At 36.7% G+C, this 18561-nt stretch overlaps 1 long non-coding RNA gene across 1 annotated transcript in view; it reads left to right on the forward strand.

The window, feature by feature from the left end:
* The first annotated feature begins 71 nt into the window (after positions 1-71).
* Positions 72-18561, forward strand: part of LOC141573760 (uncharacterized) — a 28078-nt gene continuing 9588 nt past the window's right edge. The window contains exon 1 of the long non-coding RNA XR_012499840.1: positions 72-953. This is a non-coding gene — a long non-coding RNA (uncharacterized LOC141573760). The remainder of the gene's footprint in view (positions 954-18561) is intronic.

Below are 18561 nucleotides of genomic sequence, written 5' to 3' on the forward strand. Positions count from 1 at the left end.
ACTTTACCTACCTCGCCTCATGCCCTGGTTCAGAGCAGCCTGTCACAGCAGAGATGCCCTGGAGGCATTTCACCCCCTGGGGAAGAAGAGACCTGGAGGACCCCAGCAAGCCTCTCCACCCTAGGTGTTTGTGGCCTTTGACACAGAGGACTTCCAAGATCTTTACCAACACGGATTCCAGCTGACAGAGCTGCCCAGAGTCCTGCTTCTGTGTCTTTCCTGAGGCTGGAAATGTAGCTGTGGTGTGACCTGACCCTTGGGGCCCCGTCCCTCCTGTAACCTGCTCTCCCTGATGGAGTTGTCACCGGGCCTTGCCATTTGTGTGACTGGAGCTGCTGCTGTGCACCGAGCCCCAGGTTCCGAGTCAGGGCGGGTTCCTGCCATAAATGTGGCCCTGCTGCTACTGCTTCGGACCTCACCCTGGATTCCTACTTGTGGCTCTGACTGGCCACTCCCTAGGCTGAGCTGCTGCTGCTGACGCACCTTCCGTGAGTCCTGAGTCAGGGCTTTAAGCTCTCATTGCTGGGGCCGCAGGGCTGCGCTCTGCTCCTCACCCTGGGTCTTCAGCCAGCGCTCTGCCCCACCGTTACCAGGGCCACACCGCTGCTGCTCTGCACCCCACCCCCTGGGTCCTGACAGGGGGCTTTAACAGGCCATCACTGAGAACAGGTGCTGATGCTCTGTGACGCCCCTGGGGCCAGAATTGGAACTTTGACCCAGTACATCTCCGGGCTCTACTGCTATAGGACCATGCCCTCCTGGGCGTCAGCCACTGCTGCAGTCCCCCTCCCCAAATGTATTAACTCTGTGTCTTATGCCTACAGTACAACTGTATGCATGGTTTACCTGCTTGCTTTTTATATTTATTGAGAGAAGAAAGGAGAAGAAATGTACACTTAATACTGTTTTGTATAATTACTTAATTGTCTTCACCCGTGCTCTGGTTTATCCTGGTAAGTAGAACTGTAGTCTTTGTTTACTTTCTTGAGCACGAAGATCTTCCTTCAGTTTTTCCTTTAAGGCAGATTTCCCACCAATGAATTCTATTTTGGTGGAGTGTGGGACAGAGGAATATCTGTATTTTGCTCTCTTTCTTGAAAGCAGTTTTGTTTGATAGAGAATTTTTGGTTGATAGGTTTGTAGCACTTTGAATATGTCATCCCACAGTCATAGAGCTTCCATTGTTTCTGATGTTTTAAAAGCAGTATCTTATTAGAGTTTGATTGTATGGATGAATATTCTCTTAGTGCTTCGAGATTTTCTGTCTTTAGTTTTTGACATTTCAGTAGTGTCTGTGTGTGCCTGTGCTCTTTTTCTCTTACTTGGAATTGATTGAACAATTGGGATGTGTAGATCAATTTAGTTCATCATATTTGGTTTGTTTTCAGGAAGTTTTTAAATAATATTTTCTTTGTTCCTCTTTCTTTTGGCACTCCCATTTTGTGTATGTTGGTGTTCTTAATTTTGTGCCAGCATCTCTAAGCCTCTCCAGTTGTTTCATTCTTTTTTCTCTCTCTTATTTGGATTATATTATCTTTTGATCTATTTTCAAGTTTGCAGGTTTTTCATCAACTCCTACAAATTGACTGTTGACCGCCTCTAGTGAATTTTTCATTTCAGATACTATAATTTTCAACTCCACAATTTCCATTTGTTGGTTTTGTTAAATACAGTTTCTGTTTATAGATGCTCTTAGATGGGATGTTGTTATTATACCTTTCTTCATTAAGCGTGGTTTCCTGATGGTAGGTTGTATGCTTCCAGGGATTTGTCCATTTTTTCTGATTTGTTCAATTTGTTAGAATATCATGACTCACAATAGACTCTTACAATCATTTAAATTTTTTAATTTAATTTCTCATTTTATTTATTTATTTGAAGGTTTTGTCTTCTTGGTAACGTCCTTTGAGTCACTGAACCCACTTACAATAGATAAATTGAAATTTTTCCCTTACAGCCAACCATTTGTTCCTCCCACAGGCAGTTTCTATGGCCTGCTGTTTTTCTCATGTAGGTCACATTTTCCTATTTCTTTTTATGTCTTGTGAAATTTTTCTTAAAGACAGTAACATTTAGATAATCGAGTGTAGCCACCCTGGATGCTGGTTCTCTCCAGTACTATGTATTGTTAGTGTAGTTTGTTTAGCGACCAAATGGACTATTTTAGTGAAGTTTGTTCCCCCTACAGTGTAAAGCCTCTGATGTGTCTACTTGGAAGGGGTTGCCGCAGGCATCTTCCCATCTCCTGGGCTGCCAGTGGTTTTAGTAGGGCACTCCTTTTGAGTCTTTTCTTACTGTTAGCTATCACCAATTGTTGGATGATTGGGCTAACGTTGATGATAATATCTTGGAAGCATAAATTGCTCCAGAGTCTGAGCCTAAAAGCTCAGGCTCTTTTGCAGAAATACTTTTTAAAGACTTTGCATTCTTTTTCATTGAAGTATAGTCAGTTTACAATGTTGTGTCAATTTCTGGTGTACAGCACAATGTTTCAGTCATACATATACATACATATATTCGTGTTCATATTCTTTTTCATTAGAGGTTACTACAAGATATTGAATAGAGTTCCCTGTGCTGTACAGTAGAAACTTGTTGTTAATCTATTTTATATGTAGTAGTTAGTATTTGCAAATCTCAGACACTTAGTTTATCCCTTCCTACTTCCTCCCCCCGTTGGCAACCATAAGTTTGTTCTTTATGTCTGTGAGTTTATTTATCTTTTGTAAATAAGTTGATTTGTGTCTTTTTTATTTTTTTAAGATTCCACATCTAAGTGATATCATACGGTACTTTTCTTTCTCTCTGACTTATTGAGATTGACGATCTCCACGTCCACCCATGTTGCTGCAAATGGCATTATTTTATTCTTTTTTATGCTGAGTAGTATTCATGTAATTCACACACACACATATATATATATATATATATGTATAAAATTTTCTTTATCCATTCATTTGTGAATCAACATTTAGGTTGTTTCCATGTCTTGGCTGTTGTAAATAGTGCTGCTGTGAGTATTGGAGTGCATGTGTCTTTTCGAATTATAGTTTTCCCTGGGTATATGCCCAGGAGTGGGATTGCTGGATCATATGGTAAGTCTATTTTTAGTTTTTGAAGAAACCCCCATAGTGGTTGCACCAATCTACATTCCTACGAACAGTGTAGGAGGGTTGGTTTTTCTTCACATCCTCTCTAGCAGTTATTATTTGTAGAGTTTTTAATGATGGCCATTCTGAATGGTGTAAGGTGATACCTCGTTGTACTTTTCATATGCATTTCGCTGATAATTATTGATGTTGAGCATCTTTTCTTGTGCCTGTTGGCGATCTGGATGTCTTCTTTGGAGAGATGTCTATGTAGGTCTTCTTTCCACTTTTGATTGGGTTGCTTTTTGGGTTTTTTTTGATATTAAGCTGTATGAAATGTTTGCATATTTTGGAAATTAGTCCTTTGTGGGTCACATAATTTGCAAATATTTTCTCCCAATCTGTAGGTTGTTTTTTCTTTTTGCTGTTGGAATCCTTAGCTGTGCATAAGCTTTTAAGTTTAATCACGTCCCATGTGGTTACTTTTGCTTTGATTTGCATTACTCTGTGGGCTGGTTTGAAAAAAAACTATTGCTTCGATTCATGTCAAAGAGTGTTCTGCCTATGTTTTCCTCTAGGAATTTTATAGTATCCAATGTTACATTTAGATCTTTAATCCATATTGTTTTATGAGGGAAAGGTAATTTGGTTTATTCACTGATTTCTGCTTGGAGGAGGTACAGAGGATTGAACCCAGGACGTCTTGCATGCTGAGCACTACGACTTGAGCTATCCCCTTCCTACTCTTTAATGTATTTTGAATTTATTTTTGCATATAGTGTTAGAGAATATTCTAGTTTCATTTTTTATAAGTAGCTGTCCAGTTTTCACAGCACTACTTACTGAAGAGACTGTCTTTTGTCCATTGCATATTCTTGCCTCCTTTGTCATAGATTAATTGACCATAAGTGGGTGGGTATTTCTGGACTTTCTATTCTGTTCCATTGATCAATGTATTTGTTTTTTGTGGAAGTACCATACTGTTTTTGTTTTTCTTTTTTTGAGTTATAGTCAGTTTACAATGTTGTGAGTGCCGTACTGTTTTGATTACTGTAGCCTTGTAGTGTAGTCTGAAGTCAGGGAGCATGATTTCCCCTAGGTCCATTCTACTTTCTTCAGATTGTTTGGCTATTTGGAGTCTTTTATGTTTCCATACAAATTTTAACATTTTTTGTTCCAGTTCTGTGAAAAGTGGCATGGGTAACTTGATAGGAATTGCATTGATTCTGTAAACTGCCTTAGGTAGTATTGCCATTTTAACAATGTTGAGTCTTCCGATCCAAGAACACAGTTTATCTTTCCATCTGTTTGTGTTGTCTTCAATTTCTTTCATCATTATCTTACAGTGTTTGGAATACAGTTCCTTTGCCTCTTAGGTAGGTTTATTCCTAGGTATATTATTCTTTTTCATGTGATAGTAAATGGAATTGTTTCCTTAAGTTCTTTTTCTGCTATTCTTTTGTTAGTGTATAGAAGTGCAACTGGTTTCTGTATATTAATTTTGTCTTGCAACTTTACTGAATTTATTGATGAGCTTTAGTAGTTTCCTCATAGCATCTTTAGGATTTTCTATAGTATCATGTTTATCTGCAAACAGTGACAAGTTTTAATTTCTTCTTTTCCAATTTGGATTGCTCTTATTTGATTTTCTTCTCTGATTGCTGTGAGTAGGACTTTCAAAACTATGTTGAATAAAAGTGGCGAGAGTGGGCATTCTTGTCTTGTTCCTGATCTTGGAGAAAATGCTTTCAGTTTTTCACCATGAAGTATGATGTTAGCTGTGGGTTTGTCATATGTGACCTTTGTTATGTTGAGGTATGTTACCTCTATGCCCACTTTCTGGAGAGATTTTATCATAAATGGATGTTGAATTTTATCAAAAGCTTTTCCTGCATCTGGTGACATGATGATATGATTTTTATGCTTCAGTTTGTTAATGTGGTGTATCACACTGATTGATTTGCAGCTCCTGAATAATCCTTGCATCCCTGAAATAAATAACACCTGATCATGGGGTATGAAACTTTTAATGCATTGTTGGAGTCGATTTGCTAGTGTTTTGTTGAAGATTTTTGCACCTGCATTCATAAGTGATATTCGGTGTAATTTTCTTGTTTTGTGGTGTCTATCTGGATTTCGTATGAGGGTGATGGTGGCCTCATAGAAGGAGTTCAGATGTGTTTCTTCCTGTGCAGTTTTTTGGAATAGTTTCAGAAGGATCAGTGTTAACTGTTCTCTAAATGTTAGGATTCACCTGCGAAGTCATCTGGTCCTGGACTTCTGTTTGTTGGGAATGTTTTAATTACTGATTTGATTTCAGTACTGGTAATTGATCTATTCATATTTTCTATTTCTTCTTGGTTCTGTCTTGGCAAATTTGTAGGAAGTTTTCCATTTCTTCTAGGTTGTCCATTTTGTTAGTGTGTAGTTACTCATAGTAGCCTCTTATAATCCTTTGTATTTGTCTAGTGTCAGCTGTAAATTCTCCTTTTTCATTTCTGATTTTGTTCATTTGGACCCTCTCCCTTTTTTTCTTGATGAGTCTGTCTAAAGGATTATCAATTTTGTTTATCTGTTCAAAGAACTGGCTTTTAGTTTCATTGATGTTTTCTATTTCTTAAAGTTTCTATTCTGTTTATTTCTTCTCTAATTTTTATGATTTGTTTCCTTCTACTCACTTTGGGTTCTGTTTATTCTTCTTTCTCTAATTTCTTTAGGTGTAATATTAGGTTGTTTATTTGAGATTTTTCTTGTTTCCTGAGGTAAGCTTATATCTCTATAAATTTCCCTCTTAGTACTGCTTTTACCCTGTCTCAGAAGTTTTAGATCACTGTGTTTTTGCTTTCAGTTGTCTCTAAGTATTTTTGTATTTCCTCTTTTATGATCCATTGTTTGTTTAGTAACATACTGTGTAGCCTCCACGTGTTTGCGATTTTTGCAGTTTTTTTCTCTTTGTTGATTCCAAGCTCATAGCATTGTGGTTGGAAAAGATGCTTGATATGATTTCAGTTTTCTTTAATTTACCAAGGCTTGCTTTGTAGGGCAGCATGTGGTCGATTCTGGAGAATGTTACATGTGCACTTTAGGAGAATGTGTATTTTGCTGCTTTTGGTTGGAATGCTCTTTAAATATCAATTCACCCCACCTGTCTAATGCTTTTTTTAAGGCTTGTGTTTCCTTATTAAATTTTTGTCTGGATAATCTGTGCATTGATGTAAGTGGGGTGTTAAAGTCCCCTACTATTACTGTGTTATTGTTGATTTCTCCTTTTATATATGTTAATAATTGCCTTGTATGTTGAGGTGCTCCTCTGTTAAGTGTGTATATATTTACAATTGTTACATCTGCTTGGATTGATCCCTTGAACATTGTGTCGTTTCCTTCTTTGTGTCTTGTAACAGTCTTTATTTTAAAGTGTATTTTGTCTGATATAAATATTGCTACTCCAGCTTTCTTTTGGCGTCCATTTTCATGGAATACCATTTTCCATCCCCTCGCTTTCAACCCGCACGTGTCTCTAGCTGTATAATGCATTTCTTGTAGACTGCATATATAGATGAGTCGTGTTTTGGTATCAATTTAGTCAGTCTATGTCTTTTGGTTGGAACATTTAATCCATTTACATTTAAAGTAATTATCTATATGTATATTCTTATTGCCATTTTCTTAATTGTTTTGGATTTGGTTTTGTAGGTCTTTTTTTCTCTTTCTTCTTTCTCTCTTCTCTTGTGGTTTGGTGACTATAACATTACAATTGGAGTCCTCTTTCTTTTTTGTGTGTATATCTATTATAGATTTTTAGTTTGCCGTTACCATGAGGTTTAGGCATCGAAGTCTCTCTCTCCCTCTCTCTCTCTCTCTCTCCATTGTTTTACACTACTAGTCTCTTAATTTCAGATGCATTTTACATACCCTGCATTCATACCCTCCTCCCCTTATGATTACTAGTTTTGATATTGTATTGTACATCTAATTATTTTGTGTATCCTTTAACTGCTTATTGCAAATACAGATGATTTTACTACTTTTTTTCTTTCAACTTCTCTTTAGTTTGTGTGTGGATGATTTCCTACATTTATTGTATGTTTACATTTCCAGTGAGCCTTGCCAGTTTGTAATCTTCTTGTTTCTGGTAGTGGCCTTTTCTCTTCTGCCTAGAAAGCTTCTTTAACATTTGTTGTAACTTTGGTTTGGTGGTGCTGAATTCTTTTAGTTTTTGCTTGTCTGTCAAGCCTTTGATTTTTCCATCAAATTTGAACAACAGCCTTGCTGGGAAGTGTATTCTTGGTTTTAAGTTTTTCCTTTTCTTTTCTTTTTTCTTTTTTGGTTTTTCCTTTTCAACACTTTAAATATATCTTGCCACTCCGTTACAGCCTGTAGAGTTTCTGTTGAATAATCAGCTGGTAAGTATGGGAGTTCCTTCGTATGTTATTTGTTGCTTTTCTCTTGCTGACTTTAATATTTCCTCCTTATTGTTAATTTTTGTCAGTTTGAGTTTTATGTACCTTGCCATGTTCCTCTTGGAGTTAATCCTGTAGGGGACTGTGTTTGCTTCCTGGATGTGACTGTTTCCTTTCCCAAGTTAGGGAAATTTTCAGTTGTTACCTCTTCAAAAAAAATTTCTCTCTGTCTTCTCTTTGTGGGAACTGTAGAATGTCAATGTTAGTGTGCTTCATTTTGTCCCAGAGGCCTTATAATCTTTCCTCATTTATTTTCATTCTATTTTCTTTTTTCTGTTCTGCAGCAGTGATTTCCACTACCCTATCTTCTAGCTCACCGATCCATTCTTCTGCCTCGTATAGTCTATTTTTTTTCCTTCTTTTGTATTATTCTTTTCAGTAATTTTATTCCTCATTTCTGTTTGAGTGGTCTTTATATTTTCTAACTCTTTGCTGAAAACTTTGCTCTGTGAATATAATCTCTTCCCACGTTCTCTGGTCATTCTCACAATGTTTAAAACTAAACTCTTTCCTGAGTAGATTGCCTATCTTCTCATCACTTTTTTTCTGGAATTTTATCTTCTGCCTTTGCCTGGAACATACTCCTCTGATGCTTCATTTTGTCTAAATTTGTGTTTGTGTTTTTATGTAGGTTAGTTATGTTTATTGACCTTGGGGAAGTGGCCCTCTTTAGGAGACATCCTGTGCATCCCAGCAGTGCACTCCTCTCTTGTCACCCAAAGGGGAAATGTCCAACTGGTCCCAGTATAATCTGGCCTTTGTTTGGGAACTCCTTCCACAAGTTGTTTCCTTACTTCTAGACTCTTCCACCTGGTGGGTAAGGCTGAACTAGAGGGTTATACAGGTTTCCGAGAAGGAGGAGGCAGTGCCTGTTCACTGCTCAGTGGAGCTGGGTCCTGGCAGTCTGGTAGGCAGGGCTGTTTCTCGGTGTGTCTAGAGGTGGCTGTAGGCTCAGGAAGTCTGCTGAAGGAAGGAGTTGTGTTCCCATCCCATGTATTGTTTGGCCTGGGCTTCCCCATACTAAAGCCAGGTATCGGCACCAAAGATCCAAGGAAGATGTCAGCCTCCAGAAAGGCTCATGTAGGTAAACACTCTCCAAATGTCTACCAGCAGCTTCTATGTGCCCAGCGTGAGGCAGAGCCACCCGCTTCCCCAGGAGACCTTGCAAAACCTGCAGGCATCTCTGGCCCAGGCTTCTGTGAAATCACTGCCTCAGCCCTTGGTCTCAGTGTGTGTGAGTTTCTGTGTGCACCTCCCAAGAGAGTGAAGTCTCTTTCCCCTAGTCCAGTGGAGCTTCTGCAGTTAAGTCCTGCTGGCCTTTAAAACCAGATGTTCTGGAGTCTCCTTCTCTCAATGCTGGAACCCCAGGCTGGGGAGCCTGATGTGGGGCTCACAACTCTCACTCCTTTGGGAGGGCATCTGCAATATAATATTTCTCCAGCTTGTGGGTTGCCCACTTAGAGGGTATTGAGCCCAATTATATTGCGAGCAGACCCCTCCCACTGCCCCACTGTGGTTCCCTCTTTATGTTTCCGGTTGAAGTAGATCCTTTTTGCTAGCTTCCAGTCTTTTTTTTCTTTAATCGATGGTGGTTTAGCAGTCAGTTTTGTTGTGTTCATAAGAGGAGGCAAACTTGTGGGCTTACTACTCTGCCATCTTGACTGAAAACCCAGGTATACTTTTGATGTCAGTATCTAAGGTGTGTTCTGACCTCTGGAAGCCTCTTAGCTGTTTTTTTGTCTGGTTTTCTTTGACAAACTAGCTTGGCAACAGTTTAGTTTGTGTCTGTCATGAAGCAATCAGCTTCCTTTTCACTGCTTACCAGGAAACCTTTCATAGTTTAAAGACACTCTTTGGGTTGACCTCTTTACAGTCTGTTTTAAATAAAATGAGTTCCTTGGCAATAGTTCGGAGGTCCACGTTTTGTGTCTTGAGTCTCCCTCTGGTCAAACTCTCTGAACTTTGACTTCTAGAGCTGGGACAGTGGCATACTTCTCTCTGAGTGACATTCCTGCTTTACAAGAAGGAAGTAACCTTTATTTTTAGTTTGCCTTTATAATCAGGGAACTTCCTACCTGGGAATGAGCTTAGGTGATGACTCTTTGGGATTCAGTATTTTCAATATGTCGTGCCTGAATAAGACCTCCACTCTATGAGTGGGGCTAGGTGGAAGAAGAGAGAATCTTGTTGGCCACACTTGTCTGGAACTTATCCTCTGTAACACACGTGTGCGTGTGCGTGTGCGTGTGCGTGTGTGTGTGTGTGTGTGAAATTCAAGTGGCTTGACAGTTCTAAGAATATACCACAGTACTCAGATGTGAATGTGGGGAGTCGGAGCCCTAAGTTCTCTCTGACCCTACTAGGAATATCTCTTACTCTGATTAAGGAAGGTGAGAAGGGTTGAGTTTTAAATAGCACAGGTTCTCACTGATTTTACCATTTTGTATTTTCTGGAATAAATGTGTACTTGCTGTATGTCTTTAGGACAATTTCTAGACCTTTTAAATAGTCATTTAAAAATAATTTTTGTCTAGTTATGCTCCATTCACATGGAAGCTGGTCCATAGAACATGGCATACTGCCATTGTGAAAGTGGGAGGTTGAAGGAGTTTTGTAAATTTCTCTACATTCTGCTTCTTGAACATATGCTGTGTTCTTGCGTATGTTCAGTAAGGGAGAAATCCTGAAATAAAAATAAATTATGTTCCCATCAACAAGAAATAATCATATAAAATCATGCAATGTAGTTCTTGAAAAGAATAAGATATATCAATATTTAAACAATGCAGAAAGATCACTAAGGTGTACTATTAAGTAAAAATGCAAGTTGTAGATCAGTAATCACATTAACTGTACTTACTGTGCATCACTTATTTATAACCTAGTTACACAAACTATATCCTTCATGCACATGTATATGTAATAAATACGTAATAAATAAAGATTAATAAATAAAAATAAACAAAGAATAAAGACAGAAGATAGGAAAAAGAAAATCTTAATATTTCAGAAAATTTTAATTAAAGAACCAAGAAGATATATGAAAGATTTATAAAGAAACCTGATTAATGTTGTAGTCTTGTATGTCTTTTTGGGAGGTTGAGGTGGGGCATTGCTTTAACATGCTGTAGAATGAAGCTTACAGAATGCCAATTTACTATGGCCTGGGGAGTGAGTAATTGGGAAGTAACTGTCTACTGAGAATATAGATTCATTTGGGTGCTGAAAATAGTCTGGATCTAGATAGAGGTGACAGTTTACATCTCTGCATGTTTATTAACTTACACTGAATTGTATAATATTTAATGGTTAAAAAGGTGAATTTTGTGTTATATGAATTTTACCTCAGTGGTAAAAACCCAAATGGCTGCTAAGATTTGGTCAAGAGGCCATGGTGGAACAGCCCTTAGTTTGTAACATAATTCAATTTATTTATTTACATACACTGAAGTGTAGTTGATTTACAATTTTGTGCTAGTTTCAAGTTACAGCATACTGGTTATTTTTGTAGATTATATTCCATTACAATTTGTTATAAGATATTGAGAATAACCTCTCATGCTATATAGTAAATTTTTGTTGCTTATCTATTTTACATACAGTTGTTTTTTGTTACATATTCGTTATTTGTCCCTCCCCACCTCTAGTTTAGTAACCATAACTTTACTGTCCATATCTATGAGTCTGTTTCTGTTTTGTGTATAGATTCATTTGTATTATTGTTTAGATTAAACATATAGGCAATATCTTACAATATTTGTCTCTCTGTGTCTGACTTATTTTACCAAGCCCAGTATTCTTTAGGTCCATCCATGTTGCTGCAAATAATTTTATATTCTTTTTTATGACTGAATAATAGTCCATTTTACATATGTACCACCTGTTCTTTAGACAGAGTTCTGTTGATGGGTACTTGGTTTGCTTCCATGTTTTGGTTATTACAAATACTGCTGCTATGAACATTGGAATTCTTGGATCTTTTGAAACAAGAGAGTAGTGGAATTTCTGAACCATGTATTAGTTCTATTTTTAAGTTTTAGGAGTCTCCATTCTTTTTTCCAAAGTGGTTGCACCAATGTACATTCCCACCAACAGTGTAGAAGGGTTCCCTTTTCTCTACGTCTTCTTCAGTCTTTACTACTGGTAGACTTTTGATGATACTCATTCTAACCAGTATGAAGTGTTACCTCATTGTGATTTTGATTTGCATTTCTGTAGTAATTAGCAATGTTGAGCATATTTTCATGTGATTGTTACACATGCATATGTCTTCTTTGGAAAAATGTCTATTCAGTTCTTCTGCCCAGTTTTTGATTGGATTGTTTTTTGATATTGAGTTGTATGAGCTGTTTTTGTATTTTGGATATTAACTCATTACTGGTCACATCATTTGCAGCTAGTTTCTCGCATTCCATTGGTTGTGTTTTCAATTCGTCTGTGGTTTCCTTTGCTGTTCAAAAGCTTTTAGGTTTCATTAGGTCGCATTTGCTTACTTTTGCTGTTATTTATTTTTCCGTTGGGGACCAATCTAAGAAAATTTTGCTATGATTTATGTTAAAGAGAGTTTTACCTATGTTCTGTTCTAGGAGTTTCATGATGTCAAGCCTTATATTTATGTCTTTAAACTAATTTGAGTTTATTTTTGTATTTGGTGTCAGGGAATGTTCTAGTCTCATTGTTTTTAATGTGACTGTCCAGTTGTCCATTACCATTTGTTGAATAGACTGTGTTTTCTCTTTTGTATATTCTGACTCCTTTGTCATAGATTGACTTTAGGTAGATGGTTTATTTCTGGGCTCTGTGTTCTGTTCCATTGTTCCATGTGTCTGTTTTTGTGCCAATTCCACACTGTTTTCATTACTGCAGCTTTGCAGTTTTGGCTGAAGTCTGGAAGGGTTGTATCACTAACTTCATTCTTTTTCCTCCAGATTGCTTTTCCCACTTGCGGTCTTTTGTGGTTCCATATAAATTTTAGTATCATTTGTCCTAGTTTTATGAAACATATCCTGGGTATTTTGGTGGTGATTGCATGAAATCTGTAGATTGTTTTGAGTAATATAGCCACTTAAACAGTGTCAATTCTTCCAATGCAAGAGCAAGAGATATCTTCTCATTTCTTTAAATCATCTTCAGTTTCTTCATCAATGTTTTATAGTTTTCAGTGTATAGGTCTTTCAACTCTTTGGTTAAGTTGATTCCTAGATAATTTAATTTGATGTTTTGATGTGATTTTAAACAGGAAAATTTTTTCTTTTTATTTCTGATATTTCATTGTTAGTGTATAGAAATGCAACAGGTTTCTGTATATAAATCTTGTATCCTGACACTTTGTTGAATTCATTTCTTCTAACAGTTTTTGTGTGGAGATGTTCAGACTCTTTACATAGAGTATCATGTCATCTACAAATAGTGACAGTTTAACCCCTTACCTTACATTTTGAAGAATTTACTTTTTTTTTTCTTGTCTGATTGCTGTTTTTAGGACTTCACGTCCCATGGAGGCTGTGAGTGGGAATCCTTGTCTAGTACTTGATTTTGCTGGAAGGCTTTCAGCTTTTTCACTATTGAGTATTATGTAGGTTGTTGGTATTTCGTAAATGGCCTTCACTGAGGTATGTTTCCTGTATATCCACACTGATCATAGTTTTTGTTCATAAATGAATGTTGACTTTTGTTAAATTCTGTTTTGTGTTTATTGAGATGATCATGTGGTTTTTGATTTTCCTTTTGTTAATTTAATTATCACACTGATAGGGTTGCATCTGTTGAACCATCCTTGTTCCATCATAATTCCAATTTGATCAGGTCAATAATCCTTTATATATATTTGGATTTTTTGGCTAATATTTCATTGAGAATTTTTGCATCTTTATTCATCAAAATATTGGCTTGTAAATTTTTTTGTCATGTCTTTGATATCAGGGCTAATATTTGCCTTGTAGAATTCATGTGAGGTGTTTCATCATCTTCAATTTTTTGGAATAATTTGAAAAGGGTAGATATAAGTTCTCTTTTATATTTTAGGTAGAAGTACCATGTGAAGCCATCTGTTCCTGGACTTTTGTTTACAGGCAAAACTTTTTTTTTTTTTTAACTTACAGCATCTATTTCACTTCTAGTGATTAGTTTGTTCAAATTGTGTCTTAAGTCAGTCTTGGCAAGTTGTATATCTCTAAAAATTCATACATTTCTTCTAGGTTGTCCCAGTTTTTGGCATATAATGATTCATAGTATTCTCATGTGGTTTTTTGTATCTCAATGGTATTGGTTTTTATTCTTTTTCTTTCATTTGTTATTTTGTTTATTTGCGTCTACTCTCTTCTTGTTGAGCACAACTGAATGTCAGTTTTATTTGTTAAAACAGAGCTCTTGGTTTTTTGATCTTTTCTAATGGTTTTTTAGTCTTGATTTCATTTTCTTTCTCTTTATTAATTTCTTCCTTCTGCTTCTTTGGTCTTTGTTTTTCTTTTTCTGTTTTTTGTATGTAGTAGGCTAAACTGTTTATTTGAGATTTTTTTTGTTTCTTAAAGAAGGCCTGCATGACTATGACCTTCCCTCTTAGAACTGCTTTTGGTGTATCCTAGAGATTTTATAAAGTTGTGCTTTCATTTTCATTTGTCTTGTGATATTTTCTCATGTCTTCTTTGATTTCATCATTGACCCATTGGCTCTTTGGTAGCGTGTTGTTTATTCTCAACATGTTCATTCTTTCCTTCTTTTTCTTTCTGTAAGTGATTTCTAGTTTCTTAACATTGTGGTTTAATACATGCTTGATATACTTTCTATCCTCTTTAATTTGTTGAGGCTTTTTTGTGACCTACTATGTAGTCTTTCCTAGAGACTTCCGTATATGCTTGGAAAGAATGTGTGCTTTGCATTTATGCATGTAGTTTCCTATAGATATGAATTAAATCCTACTAGTCTCTTGTGTCATTGCGGAGCACTGTTGCCTTATGAATTTTCTGTCTGGGTGATCTGTCCATTAATGTCAGTGGGGTGTTAAAACTCTCATTGTATCATTGTATCCCTGTCAATTTCAGCTTTAATTTCTGTTAATATTTGCTTTATATATTGAGGTGCTCCTGTTTTGATTGTGTATATGGTAGCGAGGGTTATATCTTCTTCTTTTATTAATTCCTTTATCATTGCATAATGACCAGTTTGTCCTTTGTTATGACCTTTTTCAAAAGTCTATTTTGTCTGATACGAGTATTGCTAGCCTTACTTCTTTGTTGTTTCCATTTGCATAAGATACCTTTTTTCATCTCCTTGTTTTAAATTTGTGTGTGTCTTTTGCCTTGAAATACGTCTCTTGTAGGCCACATAGTGTAAGTTCTTGTATTTTTTTTACAATCCATTCAGCCAGACTTTTGATTGGAGCATTTAGCTCATTGCATTTAGAGTAATTATTTCAAAAGTAGGTACTTATTGCCGTTTTTATCCTTGTTTTTCAGTTGCTTTTTTAGTTCTTCTCCATTCACCACTTCTTTTTGTCTTTCCTTTTGTGGTTTGATAATTTTGTTTCACAGTATGCATGAGTTCTTTAATTTTTAGCTTTTTAAAATGTATGTATGGTTTTGATTGGTGGTTACCTTGGGATTTATTTATGTTGACCCATAAATGTGTCTATTTGCTTTAAACTGATAATTATTTAAGTTCAGTCACACTCTAAAAGGTCTTTATTGTCTATTCCTCTTTCCCACATTTTGTTATTTATGTCCTTTTTTTAATCACCATGCTTGTATATCTACTGTTTATTGTAGTTGAGTTGCTTTTACAATTTTTTGTTTGCTTTGTATTCTATGAACTGGCGTATTTAAGTGATACTCAGTCATTACTATGTATTTTCTTGCTATTGGAATTTTCCCTTCAGAAAAATTTTTGCTTCTTTTTCATGTAGGGAAGACCCTTCAACATTTCTTTTAGGGTAGGTTTAGTACTGCCGAATTGTTTTAGTTTTTACATGTCTCATAAATTCTTTATCTTTCCTTCTATTCTGAATGATAATATTACTGAGCAAAGTATCCTAGGTTGCAGGATTTTCACATTCAGGACTTTGTATATAACATGCCTCTCCCTTACGGTCTGCAAATTTCTTGCTAAGGAATCAGCTGATAGACTTTAGGGTGATCCCTTCAAAATGACTCCTTATTTTTTCTTGTGCTTTTGCATTCTGTCTTTATTATTAACTTTTGCTATGTTAATTATATGTATTTTTGTGTGTCTTTTTTGGGTTCACTGTTTCATACCCTTCTGCTTCTTGTACCTTGGTATCTGTTTCTTTCTTTAGTTTTGGCAAGTTTCCATCCATAATTTCTTCACATACATTAATCCACTTCTTTGTCTCTTCTTTCTCTGAAATCTCTATTATATATAAGTTGGCATGTTTTATACAATTATATGTATCTCATATGTTGCTTTTATTTAAAAAAATCTTTTCTGTCTGCTAGCCTGAGTGGCTGATTTCCATTATTTTATCTTCCAGATCACTTATTCATTGTTTTGTGTTTTGTAATCATCTATCCATCACTTTTACAGTGAGTTTTATCTCATAAATTGAATTATCTATTTTCATTAGTTGATCATCATAAATCCCCTCTCCTTGATCAAAATCTGTATTTATATCTGTTAGTATTCTTAATTCATGTAGGTTTTTTATCACGTCCTTTTTGAACTCAGGGTCTGATAAACTTGTGTTTCTGTGTCATTATTTATTCTTTAGGAGGATTTCTTTTACTCTTTCAATTGGGGATGTTACTTCTGCTTTGTCATTTCAGTGAATGTTCTCTGTCTTCGTGAATTTAGGAGAAACTTCTCTACTGTGGTCTTGAAGAGGTGTTTTTATCTGGGAGAGTCCCTGTGTAGACTACATGTTTCCCGTGTCTCTGGTGTGCGCACTCGTTTGGAAATGCTAGTCAGCCACATCTTTCAACAGATTGTGATGGCCATTATCATATTGATGGGGGGGTTGTTGCTGTTGGAGTGTCTAAAACCTGTGTAGAGTGTGAGGCATGACTATTTCTCTGCTCCATGTCTGTTACCACCTTGTCAGGGGTAGTATCTTCTTCCCAGGTGTTGGAATAGAAGCTTGGAGATTCCAGCACAATCAGGGTCCTTTCTTATTGATAGTATTCCTAAACCCAAGGGTGGGGAGTGCTAAAGCATGTGAAGCCTTTGTGTTCAGAGAAGTCAGATATACCACCTGTGTAGGCATCTTTGGCTCTGCTCAGGTGCAGCCCAAGTTTGTATCTTGTACCTTGTTGTGGTTGTACCAGATAATAGTGCAAGGCTGTGTTGTGGAGTAAGAGGGGCCAAAGTACTTGGCCAGATGTTAGAGGGATGTGTCATACTGGTCCCTGTGGATCTTGAAACACTACCTAATCAGCACCAACATTCGCAGCAGCCTCCCCCAACCTGCCCCCCAGACCACACCCAAGGCCCATGCCTCCACTGCATAGCTAGACTGAGTCTTTTTCCAGGGTCCAGCTGTCCCAGATCCAGAGCCAAGATGTGGTGTGGAATGAACTGGGCTGAGATGCTTGCCCACTCAGATTCTAGAGTATTGCAAGCAGGCATCTGCCACTGTAAAATGTCCTTACTGTTTGTTGGCAAGCCAACATGTATACTTTCTTTGAGAGTGGAGTATAGGATAGTCTAGCCCTGTTATTTGTTTCATTAGTTCCCCAGCATCCAAAGGGGTTATTTCCTCCATATAGGACACCAGGGCTGGAATGCCCAGTCTGGTGCTCCATAGTGAGTTCTCCAAGCTCAGAAGAGGCTCCACCTGTGAGGGCCTTCTCTTCTTTTCAAATTCCTCACAGGGGCAGAGGCCCCAACCCTTTACTTTTTTTCCATTCTACCCACTTACGTGGAACTCTTTCTTGTAGCTTTGTTTTTGTAGGAGTTCTGTATGTTTACAGGTAGTTTTCTGTGACATTTGTTCCACATGAAGATGTATTTTTGATGTGTTTGTGGGTGAAGTGAGCTGTGTGTCCTCCTACTCTGTCATCTTGACACAATCTTGTAACTTAAATTTTATAACTACATATTTACAGAAAATGCTGTTATTATAATCATTTACAGTTGAAATATGACACACTAAAATATGTTACATAAATGAGTACTAAAATTATTTCTATGCATTTAAATGGGAACAGTGCATGTAAATTACATTTCACTATATACACCAACTACATTTAGTTCTTTACAAGGTTAGTATAATCAGACTTTCAACAACTCCATGAAGTGGTTAATACCATTACTTTATCTGCATTTCACTGATGGTGCAGCTGAATCATAGGAAGGTGACATGCCCAACCCCGCATAACTCTGGTAGTTTTGTAGACTTAAATCCATGCTACCTGAGTACAGAGTGTAACCACTTAACCGTTTTGATACAATGGATCCCCTTTTTGGGTTGTAGTTTTTCAAAATGTAACATTGATAATTTCCCATTATTAAGCTATATCTTAAATTTTAATATTATGGCAAAAGTATAATTTTTTTCCAGTTGTATATTGCTGCATAAAAAAATGCCCTTAAAAGTAGGGATTTAGAACAGCAGTACTCATTTTATTTTTATCTATTACAGTTGTGGGTGTTGTGTAGGCTCAGCTAAGTGATTATTGTAGGATGTTTCTCAGGTGGTTACAGTCTTGTGGCTGGGGTTGTAATTATGTAGACATAGCTGGTGATTGGTTTGAGAAGACTCAATCTGTTGGAAGGTCAAAGTTCTGGGACTTCTTAGGCATATCTATGAACTTTCCACAAATGATCATTTACGACGGGGAGTTTGGGTGTGGTGCAGGGCTCCATGCTGAGTATGGAGCTACGGAGGGAGAGAGAGACAGAGAGTGAGACAAAGAAAGAAATAGACAATGTGTTGCATTTTGTAACTGAGTATTGGAGGTTAGACTGGAACATTTGTGAGACAGCAACAAAATTTTCTTTTTAAATTTTTCTTTTAAAGTTTTTGGAGGGTAGGTAATTAAGTTTATTTATTTATTTTAATG

Source organism: Camelus bactrianus, chromosome 2 (genome assembly GCF_048773025.1).
Source record: "Camelus bactrianus isolate YW-2024 breed Bactrian camel chromosome 2, ASM4877302v1, whole genome shotgun sequence".
NCBI lineage: Eukaryota > Metazoa > Chordata > Mammalia > Artiodactyla > Camelidae > Camelus > Camelus bactrianus.